Source organism: Mus musculus, chromosome 19, assembly GCF_000001635.26.
Source record: "Mus musculus strain C57BL/6J chromosome 19, GRCm38.p6 C57BL/6J".
In the NCBI taxonomy this organism is placed as follows: Eukaryota; Metazoa; Chordata; class Mammalia; order Rodentia; family Muridae; genus Mus; species Mus musculus.
In genome coordinates this window covers 14,107,008-14,125,258 of record NC_000085.6, presented here as the reverse complement: position 1 = coordinate 14,125,258, position 18,251 = coordinate 14,107,008, and positions in this window count along the sequence as shown.

The following is an 18,251-nucleotide window of genomic DNA, read 5'->3' as shown; positions in this document are numbered from 1 at the left end:
TGGGGAAAGCTAAACTGTCTTTTCAGATCTGGGTTTTGATTGATGAGTCATGTTGAAACCCATAGCCATGCAAACCCACAGTTCCATCACACTGTTCTTATACTTAGGTCACCATATGCTTGTTTCATCTTCAGTGTTTCACTCTAGTTCTGTTTATGCCGTTCATTAGCGTGGGGAGGAAGCATACGAGGAATAGAAAGAAAACAAAGCCTCAAAGAGTTGTATCCAGGACGAAAGCCAGCATGAACTGCTCTTTTCTTTTACCTTTTCATCTTTCTTTAAAGCAAAGAAAAACAAAACAAAACAAAATAAAAACCAAACAAACAAAAAATCAACTGTGATTCCTTTTTGCTGATGAAATTTCCCACCTGGTCGGACTTGTGACACGAAGAGCTATCTTGGGTTGTGCGGAGTGATTCAAATTCTTGTTCCTGAGGCACAACACCATTGCTCAGACCAGTAAGAAAGATCTTTGACTTTAAACTCTACAAAGGTTCAAACCAACGCTACTTGGCCTGCTTTGCTGTAGTTTGGGTCTCTTACCATTGCCGGGCTGGCTGCATGGTTCTGAGGCTTTCTCCCCCTAGTCACTCCTAAGTGAGTCAAAGTGAGTGAAATTTTGGCACATCCAAGTCCCTCTAATTACATCAATGGCAGTTTAGTGAGGAGCTGTTCCAGAAGGTGATAGCTTTATCCAGTGTCCTGCTGCAAAGGATTCATTTCCCCGTTTGCCCTCTGCTTCTCCTCTCCACTCAGGTTTCATATTCACTCCCGTGTCTTGGGAGTTGCGCTTTGTACTGGCAGTTATTATCATGTTCATTTTTTTTTCTAACTGACCTTAATTTTTCCCCTTTTCCCTGTCACACTAACACCTGAGGCACACAGAAATAAAATCCCTCCCAACACACCCAACAGCTTGCTGTGCCTTCTGTTTGCATGTTTGACTGCTTGGAAATTAATTAAGAGATGTTGATTTCAAAGTGCCTTTTTTTCTAAGTTTCTCAAATATTTAAACAAATTTTATACACTTTTTTCCCCACTTCCCCTTTCTCTCTGTTTGTAATAAGATTAATTATGTGAGGTGCACCGCTGCTTATCCCCATGAAGGAAAATCTAAAACGAGGGATTTCAGCCTCAAGAAGGCTATTTTGTCCTGTTTCCGATGTTCTAAAGGGATTAATTTACCATATCGTATAGCCCTGGAAGACTGTGATAATTGAAAACATCCATATTCATTGCATGTTCAAAGGGATCTGTCTGACTTTGTAATGTAAAAAGTGCATTTTTAACCTGAACGGGGACCTGCATCTGCTATTGCTTAATCCTATTAGTCGGACATTTCCAAAGCTTTAGTGTATAATCATTAGCTCGTGTTAATCCTGAGACATGCCTCCAGCCTCTGCCTGTCAGGAGGAATCCCTGCAGGGAAATGTGGAGGTGCTGATAGCACACCACCAGCTAATCTTATCTTAAATGCTAGCAGAATCCTCTATCTGTGAGAGCCAGGGAATTAAAAACAAATTTTTATGGGTATTGGATAGCAGGGTTCTCTCTCTCTCTCTTTCTCTCTCCCGGCTCTCTCTCTCTCTCTCTCTCTCTCTCTCTCTCTCTCTCTCTCTCCTCTCTTTTCCACTTCTTTCCTTTTTGTGCTCTCTTTCCCTCCATTCTTCCTTATGTGATGCTGTGAGTACTGTCAAGACAGGAAGAGTGGAAAGGGGGTTAAATCATTCAGTATACTTGTCAAGTCTTCTATCATTTTAATTCCTTGACGTCAGAAAGTGAAACCAATCCTGTGCTTTGTGCTTCTGTGGGTTGTAAAGATGACATGACGCATCCCAAGTTTATTGTCCCTTCCATTAATGGCCCCTGGAGACTCTAAACTCTGGGTCCTAGGCATGAATGGAAGCATGTCTGAGTAAAGAGGAAAATTGCCACTGTCTGCTAGCATGGGAGCCTTTTAAAGATACAGTTGAACTTGGTCATGGAGAATTGAGTGTAAGAGAATATGTGGGTCTGGGTATTGTGTAAGAGGTCTGTACAAAAGTGACAGAGTTTATAGCTGTGTATGCTAGATCACAGAAGACCATGTGTAAGGAGGTGCCTCCATTTCATATGGAGATTTTTTTTTTCTGCAAAGGATGTCAGAATATTTCTTCATTGATAATACATTTCAATATGGCAACCACAATGTGCTAGTTGCTGGGATTGCAATAGCAAATATATTCCCTGCCCTCATAGAAGTCTAGAGTAGCTATCCTGATGCTGTTGGGAACCAGAGAACAAAGAAGAAACAGTAATAAAAATTATTACACAAGGTGGTAACTGCTAAGATGCTGTTTTCATATTTTATTGTTTCAGTCTCTTGATAAATTCAGCCTGGTCGTTGGTGAGATGCCTCGAAGAGGCTTCTTCAGAGCTTCCTTGTCCCCTCTTTCTTATAGCACAGAGATTGTGACTATATGGTAAACACTTGACTATGTTAGTTAGATGAGTTTGTGTAGTTTACTCTGAAAATACTCTTAGTGGCTGGTCCACAACTGTGATGGAAACAACTGCTGTGCCGCTTCACGATTAAGCAGATACATGTACTGTTCATTTGATCACAGTTTCCAATGTAATGGTTTGAATATATATATATATATATATATATATATATATATATATATATATATATATATATATATTCTAACTTCTAGTCTGATGGTGTAAGGCAAAGGAACCTTCAGGAAGTGGGATGGAGCCCTTAGTAATGAAGTTACTGACCTTATGCTAAGACCATACCATTCTCTGTCCAGCTTCTCAGTTTATTTGCTGTTCTATTAAAAGAGCCTTCTTAGAAGTAGAGAAGTTAAAAATTTGAATAAAAAAATCTAAAATCAGATGACCAGTGTTCCACTCATTCCGCTAGCATCTGCCACATGCCTTGTTAGAAACTGAGGGAATATTAACAAGGATCAGATATTGGCTCTACCTTCCAGGAATCCACATGTCAATAAAGGAGAGGCACACTTGTGTTTTTCATAAAGGGTGGAAAATGTAAGAATGGGGAGTCGAGAAGCAAGGGATTGCCATCACCACATAAGGTAGCACTCTCTGCTCCCCACTCTGCGTTACGGTGCTAATTCTAATTGCACATTTTAGTCTCAGGGGACACTGAACTCATAGCAATATGTGGTCCTTAGCCCTTGAGACTTCAACCCAAGTGGCCTAGTTGGAACATCATTTTCACTATTTTAATAGCTTCCTACGTGATTTTAATGTGTATTCCAAGGTTGGGAAACAAGACAGTTTCCTAAATACAAGCGAATAAGCAGTGGATGGTTGTGAAAACTTGAAATGTAACACAATGTACTTCCAGTAGCAGTTTTTGTTTAGAACTTTTTCCAGTGAGATTTTTTTATTAGATATTTTCTTTATTTACATTTCAAATGTTATCCCCTTTCCTGGTTTCCCCTCTGAAAACCCCTTTCCTCATCCCCTCCCCCCTCTCCCTGCTCATCAACCCAACCACTCCTGCTTCCTGGCCCAGGCATTCCCCTATACTGGGGCATAGAGCCTTCACAGGACCAAGGGCCTCTCCTCCCATTGATGACCAACTAGGCCATCCTTTGCTACATATGCAGCTGGTGCCATTTGTCCCATCACATGTACTCTTTGGTTGGTGGTTTAGTCCCTGAGAGCTCTGGGAGTGGGTACTGGTTTGTTCATAGTTGTTCTTCCTATGGGCTGCAAACCCCTTCAACTCCTTGGGTACTTTCTCTAGCTCCTTCATTGGGGACCCTGTGCTCAGTCCAATGATTGACTGTGAATATCTACCTCTGTATTTGTCAGGCTCTGGCAGAGCCTCTCAGAGGATAACTATAGCAGGCTCCTGTCAGCAAGCACTTGTTGGCATCCACAATAGAGTCTGGTTTTGGTGATTGTATATGTATATGGGATGGATCCCCAGGTGGGGCAGTCTCTGGATGGTCATTCCTTCAGTCTCTGTTCTACACTTTGTCTCTGTAATTCCTTCTATGGGTATTTTGCTCCCCCTTCTAAAAAGGATCGAAGTACCCACACTTTGGTTTTCCTTCTTCTCGAGTTTCACGTGGTTTGTGAATTGTATCTTGGGTATTCCGAGCTTCTGGGCTAATATCCACTTATCAGTGAGTGCATACCATGTGTGTTCTTTTGTGATTGGGTTACCTCACCAGTGAGATATTTTTATGGAATACATTATCCAGTATATTGTCATACTTTTAACACTGTGATAAATACCCGAGAGAAGTACTTTTAAGGTGGAAAATATTTATGTCTGTTCGTTGTTTCTGAGTCTTAAGCTTGAGGCTGGTTAAATCCAGACTGGTAGAATCCATCCTTTGCATCTGAGAGAAAGATAGAATGCCATGGCTTGCTTCTTGCCCCTGGCTGTGTGTGTGTGTGTGTGTGTGTATGTGTGTGTGTATGTATGTGTGAGTGTGAGAGTGTTTGTGTGTGTGTGTGTGTGTGTGTGTGTGAGAGAGAGAGAGAGAGAGAGAGAGAGAGAGAGAAGCACTCAGGAACTAGAAAGAGACAGGGAGACAGGCAGGAATGGCTGGCACAACATGTATTTCCCAAGGACTTCTTTAGTGAATTAATTCCTCCAGTGAGAGTAAGCCCACACCTTTCACAGTTTTAGTATATCCCCATAATCTGTTTTTTTTTTTAAACCCATCAATCGATTAAACAACTGATTATGTCAGAGCATTCTTGATCTGTTATCTCTGGACATGTACTCATAGAAATGCCTAGATAATCTTGGTGGCTCACAGTCCATTGAAGTTGACATTTATGCTAGATAAACCTGTATGCATACATACATTGTATTTTTAACATTGATGTGAATAAATTGGTCTAAATATTTCTCCAGACAAATGTTTTGCTGTATAATGTTGTTTCCCAAAACATTTTAATAACTTACAGTAGTAGTGGCTTGCTTCCTAACAGAACACAATATGCAACGGTGGCTGGAACTCATTAGTAGATTGACACAGAATTTTGTAAAAGTCTGAAAAGTCATGGTTATTTGTAATTAATACAGATTTTACTACCTGAAGGTATAAATTTATAAAGAAAAAAACCGATCAGAACTTGGTCAGTATCTTTTGAATTGTTTTCCCTAAAAATTCTTCTTTTTTTTTTTTTCACTTAAAGAATTGTCTGCCCCTGTGCTTCATTGTCACAGTTGGAGAAGTATTAAAGATCAACTTCAGAGCAGCTTGCCCTTGCATTTTCCTAGTTAATGATGAAGCACATACTAAGTTCTCCTTTAAGTTACCATATAGCCTGGCTTGCTTGCTTTATGTTGGCCTCACTACTGCTATAAGAGAGAAATTTGTTTGCTGGGAAGAAGTGTTGCCAGAAAGGAAGGCTGTGAGAGGAACTCCCACTTTCTCCTCAGAGCACCTCATTAAGCAGAGAGTTTCCCAAGAGCTCAGCTTTCAGCATTATGGAAAAATCTAATGCAATGCCTTTTTTTTTTCTTCAAAATAGTCTAGTTTATTCCTCATTATGGATTTTATTGAACTATGTAAGACTGGAACAATTAAAGAGCCTTCTAATGCCAATTCCATACTGGAGATGGAAAGGCACTCAAAAGGCTACCAATTTGGGTTGAAACCAATGGCTCAGAGGTTAAGTGGTACTTGCTGCTATTGCAGGAGACAGGTCTATGGTTCCCACCCCATCTCTTGTGTCTCGTGGCTCACAACTATCTATAATTCCAGTTCCAGGATCTCTTAGGCTCTTTTCTAGTCTCTGTAATCACTCACATGTAACTGCATAAAAAACATGTGTAAGTTTGTATAACATATAAATTGTGAGTGTAACTTAATGAATTCTAGGGCATAATTTACAGTGAATGAATGAATGAATGAATGAACAAATAGTTTCAAAGCATCCTTCACAATTGTGAGAGTCATATTTCCTTGCTTCCCTTGTTCTGGTGGAAATAAACAATAGTTTCTGAACAGTCTGTCTATGGCCCCTGCAGAAAGAACAAGCAAAAGAGAAAATTTTTATTGCATTTCTGAGAAAAAGCAAAGAATCCCTCTTTTTGAGAGGTTCCAGGGTGCCAACTGAAGAGAGAGTTTTCTGAAGCATCAAGACATGGCATATTAATTGTGGGTAGAAGAGAGAGTGGTGTCGTCCACCAACTCCTGCATTCACTGCCTATATTTCCCATTCTGGTGTCAATGAAGAATGGGTCATGAAGGGAACACACTTTTGTGTCATTTACATAGTGAAAAGCTTGTGCACAGTTACCAATGTCCCCCTCTTCCCTCAATACATTACCTGAAAAGGCCACATGTTTCAGATCTAGGGGCAGGAAAGTGGGGATCCTGCAGAGACCCTGGAGCAGACACAGGTTATCCAACACATGCGAAGAGTGTTAAACCATTGAGGATTTCTGGACTCCTGTGTTTGATGAATACTGGAATCATTAATAAAATGCTCCTGAGTGATATGGACTTCTCTCCTTATCAAATGATCCTGACTCTGCATATCCTTTTTACTTTTTGGAAATGTAAAACAGCACCTGTCTGTAGCTATCAAATTCCTTCCTTTGAGCCAAGTCCATTGGGGGAAAGCCTCCAGGGAAGTGAGGAGAGACTCCATTTGCTTGGTGTCCAAGGAAATGTGGTGTTAATATAGTTCCTTGACTTGAAGGAAATAATTGGGTTTACTAAGTTGATGTTAATTCATCTTTTTTTTTAAGTCTAAATAACTTAGGTTAATTCGATGAGTCCCCTGTTTTGTGTGTAGTTAGTTATAGAGAAAATGGGCATGCACTCAATTAAATTTTCAGATTTGCAAATATCGGAGAATGGCAAATTACCAATAAGATGTCTTTTAAAATCAAGATCTAACACCTATGAATCAAATATGGCATTAACTTTTCAAATATTGTGCTGTAATTGGTTGATGCTGCTAAGGCAAAAAAATTTATCAGTCCTGTATGTACTGGGTCATATGGGTTGTTCATTAAAAGATTGAATTATGTAGAATGATGTTTCTGGCTGCATATACATCTGGCTGTGTTTTACAAATACCATAATTTGAGATTGATGCCAGAAGAACTGAATAAGAATTTCTAAGTTATTATAATTTCAAGTTAGGGCTGAGAACACTGCTGAAATTAACACAGTAAGAATTACTATTTTTATTGCTTTTATTAGTTATGTGCTTGATATGTAAAACATGTAGTCTTCTATACATTTGGGTTTTCATCTCCACACACTATCCTATCCCTGTGTAGTTTGAAGTACAGTTTGAATACCAGAGAAAATAATAGAAATGTAAAAGCTCTCTTTCTATTATCAAAAGCAGTAACAGAGTATTTTCACTAGTGTTCCTCTAGACTGAGAAATATTATTAAATCCCTTTGAAATAAATCCTAATATCTTATTGAAGTAATGTGAAATATGTTAGTGATTAAGTATTAATGTCCAAGAGAAGAGCAAAATCCAAATTGCATGGCTACTGGCAGATAATGTCTTGTCTCTACACGGGTATATCATAAGTTCAACATGGCCATGCTTACAACCTCTGTGAGCTGACTCCTTCCCACTTGTCTCTAGGTATCTACTTATTTCAAGAATGTAAGTCTAGATCAAGACCCTACAGAAGGCAAAGGCAAGAGCCATAGCTCAGGAGACTGTTACTCTGCATTTAGGTGGGCCTAGACTTGATTCATGTCTCCACTATTCATTTTAGTAGTATAGTTGGGTAATTCTATGAATTTGAAATTGTTAAACCTTTATTCTCTACCTCCAAGCATTTGATTAGAGCAGGAAAAATCAGTACATTTCAAGACCTCCTTCCCCACCCCCACAAAAAGCTTATATTCCAGAAAGGAAGATTAACAAACAAGGTGCAATAATTTCCTTTTCAGTTTTGTTTGTGATTCAGTCAGTAATGAATATCATCACAGATATAGACAAGCTCAGGCCTGGCACCCCAGCCATAAGTTTAGGCAGGTCTAGCCTTAACTCTTTTACCTCTTCCAGTCCCTGACTCATCTCTGCATGTGCAGCAGAGTTAAACAGTTTTGTAAAGCCTGTCTTTGACTTCAGCCACCCTGCTGTGGGATCTCTTCTAAATATAGTCTGATGAGTGCCATTAGAGACATTGGGTTTCTTTCATGACTGACAAGGGTATAATTCTAGATCATGATTTCAGAGTTCATTCCAACCAGCAACTCCATGGCCTCCTAGGAGTCCTTCCAACCAACATCTTGGGAGTTGGACCAGATGCTCTTGGGGCTCTCCTGGTCTTGTTGGGAAATTGCCTTTGACCTAGAACTTGTTCCAAGATGAGAAGTACGTAGAGGTTTGCCTGAATGTTTTTTTTTTAAATTAGGTATTTTCCTCATTTACATTTTCAATGCTATCCCAAAAGTCCCCCATACCCACACCCCCAATCCCCTACCCACCCACTCCCCCTTTTTGGCCCTGGCGTTCCCCTGTACTGGGGCATATAAAGTTTGCAAGTCCAATGGGCCTCTCTTTGCAGTGATGGCCCCGACTAGGCCATCTTTTGATACATATGCAGCTAAAGACAAGAGCTCCCGGGTACTGGTTAGTTCATATTGTTGTTCCACCTATAGGGTTGCAGTTCCCTATAGCTCCTTGGGTAATTTCTCTAGCTCCTCCATTAGGGGCCGTGTGACCCATCCAATAGCTGACTGTGAGCATTTACTTCTGTTTTTCTAGGCCCCGGCATAGTCTCACAAGAGAGAGCTATAACTGGGTCCTTTCAGCGAAATCTTGCTAGTGTATGCAATGGTGTCAGTATTTGGAAGCTGATTATGGGATGGATCCCTGCATATGGCAATCACTAGATGGTCCATCCTTTCGTCACAGCTCCAAATTTTGTCTCTGTAACTCATTCAATGGGTGTTTTGTTCCCATTTCTAAGAAAGGGTAAAGTGTCCACACTTTGGTCTTCGTTCTTCTTGAATTTCATGCGTTTGGCAGGTTGTATCTTATATCTTGGGTATCCTAAGTTTCTGGGCTATTATCCACTTATCAATGAGTACATATTGTGCGAGTTCCTTTGTGATTGGGTTACTTCACTCAGGATGATACCCTCCAGGTCCATCCATTTGCCTAGGAATTTCATAAATTCATTTTTTAAATAGCTGAGTAGTATTCCATTGTGTAAATGTACCACATTTTCTGTATCCATTCCTCTGTTGAGGGGCATCTGGGTTCTTTCCAGCTTCTGGCTATTATAAACAAGGCTGCTATGAACATAGAGGAGCATGTGTTCTTCTTACCGGCTGGGACATCTTCTGGATATATGCCCAGGAGAGGTATTGCGGGATCCTCCGGTAGTACTATGTCCAATTTTCTGAGGAACCGCCAGACTGATTTCCAGAGTGGTTGTACAAGCTTGCAATCCCACCAACAATGGAGGAGTGTTCCCCTTTCTCCACATCCTCGCCAACATCTGCTGTCACCTGAGTTTTTGATCTTAGCCATTCTGACTGGAGTGAAGTGGAATCTCAGGATTGTTTTGATTTGCATTTCCCTGATGATTAAGGATGTTGAACATTTTTTCAGGTGTTTCCCTGCCATTCGGTATTCCTCAGGTGAGAATTCTTTGTTCAGCTCTGAGCCCCATTTTTAATGGGGTTATTTGATTTTCTGAAGTCCACCTTCTTGAGTTCTTTATATATATTGGATATTAGTCCCCTATCCGATTTGGGATAGGTAAAGATCCTTTCCCAATCTGTTGGTGGCCTTTTTGTCTTATTGACGGTGTCTTTTGCTTTGCAGAAGCTTTGCAATTTTATGAGGTCCCATTTATCGATTCTTGATCTTACAGCACAAGCCATTGCTGTTCTATTCAGGAATTTTTCCCCTGTACCCATATCTTCGAGGCTTTTCCCTACTTTCTCCTCTATAAGTTTCAGTGTCTCTGGTTTTATGTGGAGTTCCTTAATCCACTTAGATTTGACCTTAGTACAAGGAGATAGAAATGAGTCAATTCGCATTCTTCTACATGATAACCGCCAGTTGTGCCAGCACCATTTGTTGAAAATGCTGTCTTTTTTCCACTGGATGGTTTTAGCTCCCTTGTCAAAGTTCAAGTGACCATAGGTGTGTGGATTCATCTCTGGGGCTTCAATTCTGTTCTATTGGTCTACTTGTCTGTCACTATACCAGTACCATGCAGTTTTGATCACAATTGCTCTGTAGTACAGTTTTAGGTCTGGCATGGTGATTCCACCAGAGGTTCTTTTTTCCTTGAGAAGAGTTTTTGCTATCCTCGGTTTTTTGTTATTCCAGATGAATCTGCCAATTGCCCTTTCTAATTCGTTGAAGAATTGAGTTGGAATTTTTATGGGGATTGCATTGAATCTGTAGATTGCTTTTGGCAAGATAGCCATTTTTACAAGGTTGATCCTGCAAATCCATGAGCATGGGAGATCATTCCATCTTCTGAGATCTTCTTTAATTTCTTTCTTTAGGGACTTGAAGTTCTTATCATACAGATCTTTCACTTCCTTAGTTAGAGTCACGCCAAGGTATTTTATATTATTTGTGACTATTGAGAAGGGTGTTGTTTCCCTAATTTCTTTCTCAGCCTGTTTATCCTTTGTATACAGAAAGGCCATTGACTTGTGTGAGTTAATTTTATATCCAGCTACTTCATTGAAGCTGTTTATCAGGCTTAGGAGTTCTCTGGTGGAATTTTTAGGGTCACTTATATATACTATCATATCATCTGCAAAAAGTGATATTTTGACTTCTTCCTTTCCAATTTGTATCCCCTTGATCTCCTTTTGTTGTCTAATTGCTCTGGCTAGGACTTCAAGTACAATGTTGAATAGGTAGGGGGAGAGTCCCTGATTTTAGTGGGATTGCTTCCAGCTTCTCACCATTTACTTTGATGTTGGCTATTGGTTTGCTGTAGATTGCTTTTATCATGTTTAGGTATGGGCCTTGAATTCCTGATCATTCCAAGACTTTTATCATGAATGGGTGTTGGATTTTGTCAAATGCTTTCTCAGCATCTAACGAGATGATCATGTGGTTTTTGTCTTTGAGTTTGTTTATATAATGGACTACATTGATGGATTTCCGTATATTGAACCATCCCTGCATCCCTGGGATGAAACCTACTTGGTCAGGATGGATGATTGTTTTGATGTGTTCTTGGATTCGGTTAGCAAGAACTTTATTGAGGATTTTTGCATCGTTATTCATAAGGGAAATTGGTCTGAAGTTCTCTATCTTTGTTGGGTCTTTTTGTGGTTTAGGTATCAGAGTAATTGTGGCTTCATAGAATGAGTTGGGTAGAGTACCTTCCGTTTCTATTTTGTGGAATAGTTTGTGAAGAACTGGAATTCGGTCTTCTTTGAAGGTCTGATAGAACTGTGCACTAAACCCATCTGGTCCTGGGCTTTTTTTGGCTGGGAGACTATTAATAACTGCTTCTATTTCTTTAGGGGATATGGGACTGTTTAGATGGTCAACTTGATCCTGATTCAACTTTGGTACCTGGTATCTGTTCAGAAATTTGTCCATTTCGTCCAGGTTTTCCAGTTTTGTTGAGTATAGCCTTTTGTAGAAGGATCTGATGGTGTTTTGGATTTCTTCAGGATCTGTTGTTATGTCTCCCTTTTCATTTCTGATTTTGTTAATTAGGATTTTGTCCCTGTGCCCTCTAGTGAGTCTAGCTAAGGGTTTATCTATCTTGTTGATTTTCTCAAAGAACCAGCTCCTCGTTTGGTTGATTCTTTGAACAGTTCTTCTTGTTTCCACTTGGTTGATTTCACCCCTGAGTTTGATTATTTCCTGCCTTCTACTCCTCTTGGGTGAATTTGCTTCCCTTTCTTCTAGACCTTTTAGGTGTGTTGTCAAGCTGCTAATGTGTGCTCTCTCTAGTTTCTTTTTGGAGGCACTCAAAGCTATGAGTTTTCCTCTTAGGAATGCTTTCATTGTGTCCCATAAGTTTGGGTATGTTGTGGCTTCATTTTCATTAAACTCCAAAAAGTCCTTAATTTCTTTCTTTATTCCTTCCTTGACCAAGGTATCATTGAGAAGAGTGTTGTTCAGTTTCCACGTGAATGTTGGCTTTCTATTATTCATTTTGTTATTGAAGATCAGCCTTAGTCCGTGGTGATCTGATAGGATACATGGGACAATTTCAATATTTTTGTATATGTTGAGGCTTGTTTTGTGACCAATTATGTGGTCAATTTTAGAGAAGGTACCATGAGGTGCTGAGAAGAAGGTATATCCTTTTGTTTTAGGATAAAATGTTCCGTAGATATCTGTTAAGTCCATTTGTTTCATCACTTCTGTTAGTTTCACTGTGTCCCTGTTTAGTTTCTGTTTCCACGATCTGTCCATTGGTGAAAGTGGTGTGTTGAAGTCTCCCACTATTATTGTGTGAGGTGCAATGTGTGCTTTGAGCTTTACTAAAGTTTCTTTAATGAATGTGGCTGCCCTTGTATTTGGAGCATAGATATTCAGAATTGAGAGTTCCTCTTGGAGGATTTTACCTTTGATGAGTATGAAGTGCCCCTCCTTGTCTTTTTTGATGACTTTGGGTTGGAAGTCAATCCTATCAGATATTAGGATGGCTACTCCAGCTTGTTTCTTCATACCATTTGCTTGGAAAATTGTTTTCCAGCCTTTCATTCTGAGGTAGTGTCTATCTTTTTCTCTGAGATGAGTTTCCTGTAAGCAGCAAAATGTTGGGTCTTGTTTGTGTAGCCAGTTTGTTAGTCTATGTCTTTTTATTGGGGAGTTGAGACCATTGATATTAAGAGATATTAAGGAAAAGTAATTGTTGCTTCCTGTTATTTTTGTTGTTAAAGTTGGCATTTTGTTCTTGTGGCTGTCTTCTTTTAGTTTTGTTGAGGGATTATCTTCTTGTTTTTTCTAGGGCGTGGTTCCCGTCCTTGTATTGGTTTTTTTCTGTTATTATCCTTTGAAGGGCTGGATTCGTGGAGAGATAATGGGTGAATTTAGTTTTGTCGTGGAATACTTTGGTTTCTCCATCTATGGTAATTGAGAGTTTGGCTGGGTATAGTAGCCTGGGCTGGAATTTGTGTTCTCTTAGTGTCTGTATAACATCTGTCCAGGCTCTTCTGGCTTTCATAGTCTCTGGTGAAAAATCTGGTGTAATTCTGATAGGCTTGCCTTTATATGTTACTTGACCTTTTTCCCTTGCTGCTTTTAGTATTCTATCTTTATTTAGTGCATTTGATGTTCTGATTATTATGTGTCGGGAGGAATTTCTTTTCTGGTCCAGTCTATTTGGAGTTCTGTAGGCTTCTTGTATGTTCATGGGCATCTCTTTCTTTAGATTTGGGAAGTTTTCTTCAATAATTTTGTTGAAGATGTTTGCTGGTCCTTTGAGTTGAAAATCTTCATTCTCATCCACTCCTATTATCCGTAGGTTTGGTCTTCTCATTTTGTCCTGGATTTCCTGGATGTTTTGAGTTAGCATCTTTTTGCATTTTCCATTTTCTTTGATTGTTGTGCCGATGTTCTCTATGGAATCTTCTGCACCTGAGATTCTCTCTTCCATCTCTTGTATTCTGTTGCTGATGCTGGCATCTATGGTTCCAGATTTCTTTCCTAGGGTTTCTATCTCCAGCGTTGCCTCACTTTGGGTTTTCTTTATTGTGTCTACTTCCCTTTTTAGGTCTAGTATGGTTTTGTTCATTTCCATCACCTGTTTGGATGTGTTTTCCTGTTCTTCTATAAGGACTTCTACCTGTTTGGTTGTGTTTTCCTGTTTTTCTTTAAGGACTTGTAACTCTTTAGCAGTGTTCTCCTGTATTTCTTTAAGTGAGTTATTAAATTCCTTCTTTACGTCCTCTACCATCATCATGAGATATGCTTTTAAATCCAGGTCTACCTTTTCAGGTGTGTTAGGGTGCCCTGGACTGGGCGAAGTGGGCGTTCTGGGTTCTGATGATGGTGAGTGGTCCTGGTTTCTGTTAGTAGGATTCTTACGTTTACCTTTCGTCATCTGGCAATCTCTGGAGTTAGTTGTTATAGTTGTCTTTGTTTAGAGATTGTTCCTCTGTTGATTTTGTTACCCTCTATCAGCAGACGTGGGAGACTAGCTCTCTCCTCTGAGTTTCAGTGGTCAGAGCAGTCTCTGCAGGCAAGCTCTCCTCTTTCAGGGAAGGTGCACAGTTATCTGGTGTTTGGACCTCCTCCTGGCTGAAGATGTAGGCCCAAAACAGGATCTTTCCCAGAAGCTGTGTTGCTTTGGCCAGGAAGGTGGCCAGTTGTCTGGAGCCGAAGATGGCGCCGCCTCAGAAGCTCTTTGGCTCTCACCTGTTTCAGAAAAGGCTGGCCTCTGTATTCCACACTGTCACCCGTGCAGCCTGCCCTCCGCGGAGTCCCGGAGCCAAGGAGGCTTCCTCCGGGGCCCAAGGCAGAAACCTCTCGGGCCGGGCAGACCCCTGTGCTCTCACCAGGAAGGTGGCCGGTTGTCTGCCTGAATGTTAACTCACTAACCAGCTCTCCCCAAAATCATCTTGCATGGCAAGTTTAATATCAACATTAATTTTTAAAATATTTAAATCACAGGATTTTCACCTTGTAGTAAGAAAAGATTATCATCTGGGCATTTATTTTAAAAGCAAACGTAACTACCCTGGCTACTAATGTTTGCTAGTGATCGTCTACTGTGCAAACAGGATATTCTGCCAAGCCAGGTCTGGGATTTGCTTGATTTCTAAAAGTCTAGGTATGTTGATAGCTAAAACAAAAGCAAATGCTTAAAAAAAATACTCCACTGTAAAAGAATTAAGTCATCCTTTAAACCCAGAAGAGGCACTTGTTTCTGATCTCCCCTACAGTTTAGTTCAGTCTTAAGTGTGCCCAGTTGCTTGTGACATAAACACAACTTGTATCACTATCAACTCAACAGAAATGATCTAGGAGGAGATTCCTCTGGAGACTCTTCTTAGGTTGTGGCTAATAATGAAGGCACTGAGTTCAACTATGTATTGCAGGTTCTGGGAAGTTTCAAAGAAAAAGGTGACCTGTTTAGTTTCTTCTCATAGGAGCTTTCTAAAAAAGACATCAGGCTGAGCAATTCAGGCCTATGACATGACTGAGACTCTGTGCTGGCTTGAACTTCAGTCAGGCTCCAAAAGTTCCTAAGCCTTCTGTATACTTCCTTATAAAGTGATCTTTACTAAAGGGGGCTTATCAGGACCTCCTACCTCTAGCTATCCCCAAGTGATGTCTGATAGCCTTGGCCTCACTTTAATATGATCCTGCCTCTTAAATTCACCTGGGCCACATAATTTCCTGTAATTCTCTATACAACTCCTACTCTGACCAGTGGTTTTAAATGTCTTGAGTTCATGCTGTGTTTGATGATTGAACCTCATCTTATCTCTCACTATACATTCCTAGGACAGCTAGCTGTCTCTGAACCCACTATGAAGGGTGAACAAAGTTTTCCTGATTCTGGTTTGATACACATCACCGAGTATGTTTTCTTTAACACATACACGTGGTGCGGTAATCACAATATCTTGTTTCCAAGTTAGAAAAGCTCTAACATTTGAATTGACACAGTGACATTTGATTGAGGCTATTCCCCATCTCTCCATGTTCATTGTTCTTCTTTCCAGAGTACCTTCCTTCTCCATTCCCTCTCCTATGCTATTCTTTCCTCCTCTCACTTGTCTCTCTGCTCATGACAAGAAGGAGTGCCTCCACCGGACCAATTCATCAAGCCACAGACACCAGCAGAGTCTCATTTCCTCTGACAGACGTCAATTTAAAAGGCAAGAGAAGATTTCAGTGTGGGGTGAGGGATGTGAATAGCATTAGTCATCATTACCCTGAAGCGACAAGGGTTTGCTGTAGCTGTTCCCTCATCAGACTTCTCATGACTATGCCCTAAGGATCACCCCCATCACTCTAAATAGTCATGACACAGCCGATGTATAGGTTAAAATGATGAGCAAGAGAGACAGGCCTATCCCAAAGTAAATAGCCTGAATTAGAGACATTACAACAGTTAATATGTCAGGTCCCTGCTGGGAGGCCATAGATCCTGTGTGGTCTGTTTCCCCTGAATATTGAAATTGATTGCGCCTTGGGCAACAGAAGGGTTGGTGGGGGAGGGGAGCAGAGAATTCATCCTTCCAGTCACATGGATCAAAGAGAGCAGATAGTGTTATGTGGAATTATATGCTCTGAAGGTGCAGGAAATAGAATTTAATAGAGAGATGGAATATAGTAAAAGAAGCCCTGAGCCTTAGCCAGTGTCTCCCCAGGCCATACTATCTAAGGAGCATAAATACGGTCATGCTCTCCCCCAAATCACATTTCCCTGGCACAGCTTTGACTCACACCACTTTCTTCCTCCCCTCGCCAAGTGTTTCTAGGAGCCTTCAAGAAAATGCTTCTGCCGTATTTAAACATAAAGCTCTCAGAGACAACAACTGAGGCTCTCTTCTGTCTCTTTTGCTTGCTTTGGGGATATCTATCAGAATATAATAACAACTCAAGCTATTCCTTAGTGCCAAATGCAAGGGACATCATTGACACTCTGATGCCTTTGTCATAAGCACACTAATGTGACCAGGTGTCACATTAATGCTCAGGTGCCTGCCTGGAACAAAGCAAGCACACTTCCTTCTGAAGTGAAAAGAAATGTCAATCTCACAGGGCTTCTGTTGAATTCTCTTTCTAGTCCCTCACTTCTCTGATGTCAGCTTTGAAGTTCTGGTCATGAATCCATAGTAATGGGTACAGAAGATCACAAGGGTTACTGTTCTTTCTTGGCTTAGACTCACCCAAAATAAGTTGAGAAGTCAATACACGCAGCATGTGAATTGCAAGTACACTCACGTTAACATCCTACACAAGAGGGTATTTGTTTGGGGGCCCAGCACAGTAGAAGAAGTAAATGGATGCCATTTGAGGGGACTGAGGCAGCAGGAGTGGGCAGATAGAGAGGGTAACCCTCTGCACCTGAGGCTGATTTACAAGAACCTGGTGAGAGCTGGAGCTGCATTGGTTTTTCTGAGTTGTTTCCAACTGAGACAAGAAAAAACAAACAAACAAACAAACAAACAAAAAAACAAAAAAACAGGAGCAACTCAGGGCCAACCAGAGGAAGAAGCCAGCCATCAGAGTTCCTCTGAAAATACACATGCAGTTGAGACTCCAGAAATAAGGGAAATCATGAGCACCTGTGGTAGATTCTATGCCCCACCAAAGAAAGAAAACTTACTGTGTTAGGAGGTGATAGGATCCCAGATGTGCCAACAGTGCTGCTGGAATGACTAGAAGAACTAGTGAATAGTAGACATTTGAAGACTTTCTTTGGTGCTCATTAGACACACTACCTAATTTTAGTTCTGTGTTAGTAGCCGCCTGTGGGTCACTGGCTGTGTAACTTAATTTCCTGAGTCTCAGATTCTAACTTTCAGAAGTAAGAGTGACATGGAAGAGAAATAGAAAACTTAATTAATTTTTTTTTCTCATCAAATTACATTGTACATTTTTCTTTCCATGGCATCTTGAATTGTAAGGAGAAAGAACTAGAGGGGAAAAAAATCAATTCAGGAAACAAAGAAACAATAGTTCTAGTTCCTCAACTAGAAAACTTTATTTTTCTTTCTCTCCCCTGCCCCGCCCCATGATCACATATTTTCATGTAGATTGATGGTTATAGTTTTGCTTGTTTTAATAATTTTGATCTTATTTACTTTTGTATTGCTGTGATAAGACACCATGGTCAAGGAAACTTGTGAAAGAAAACATTTGATTTGGGACTCATAGCTCCAAAGGGTTACTTCCCATGGTTACCGTGGCAAGGAGAATGACAGCAGATAGGCAGGCACGGCTCTGGAGCAGTAGCTGAGAGCTCACATCTTGATCCATAACCATGAGGCACAGAGAAGCTGGGAATGAGCTGGATTATTTTTTTAAGATTTATTTATTTTATGATATGAACATTTTGAAATCTTATAACCTGTCCCCAGTAACACACTTTCCCCAAATGGGCCACATCTAATCCTTCCCAAACAGTTTCACCAAATGGAGACCAACCATTCAAACATATATGAGCATATAGGGGCCATTTTCATTCAAACTAACTACAATTTTGTCCAGAAACTAAAATCTGTTAATTTATATTTTTTGCTGTTACTTTTATTGTCTTTTCATACTATGTAACAAATAAATAAATAACTCAAACTGACACCGCTTTTTAGTAGAGAG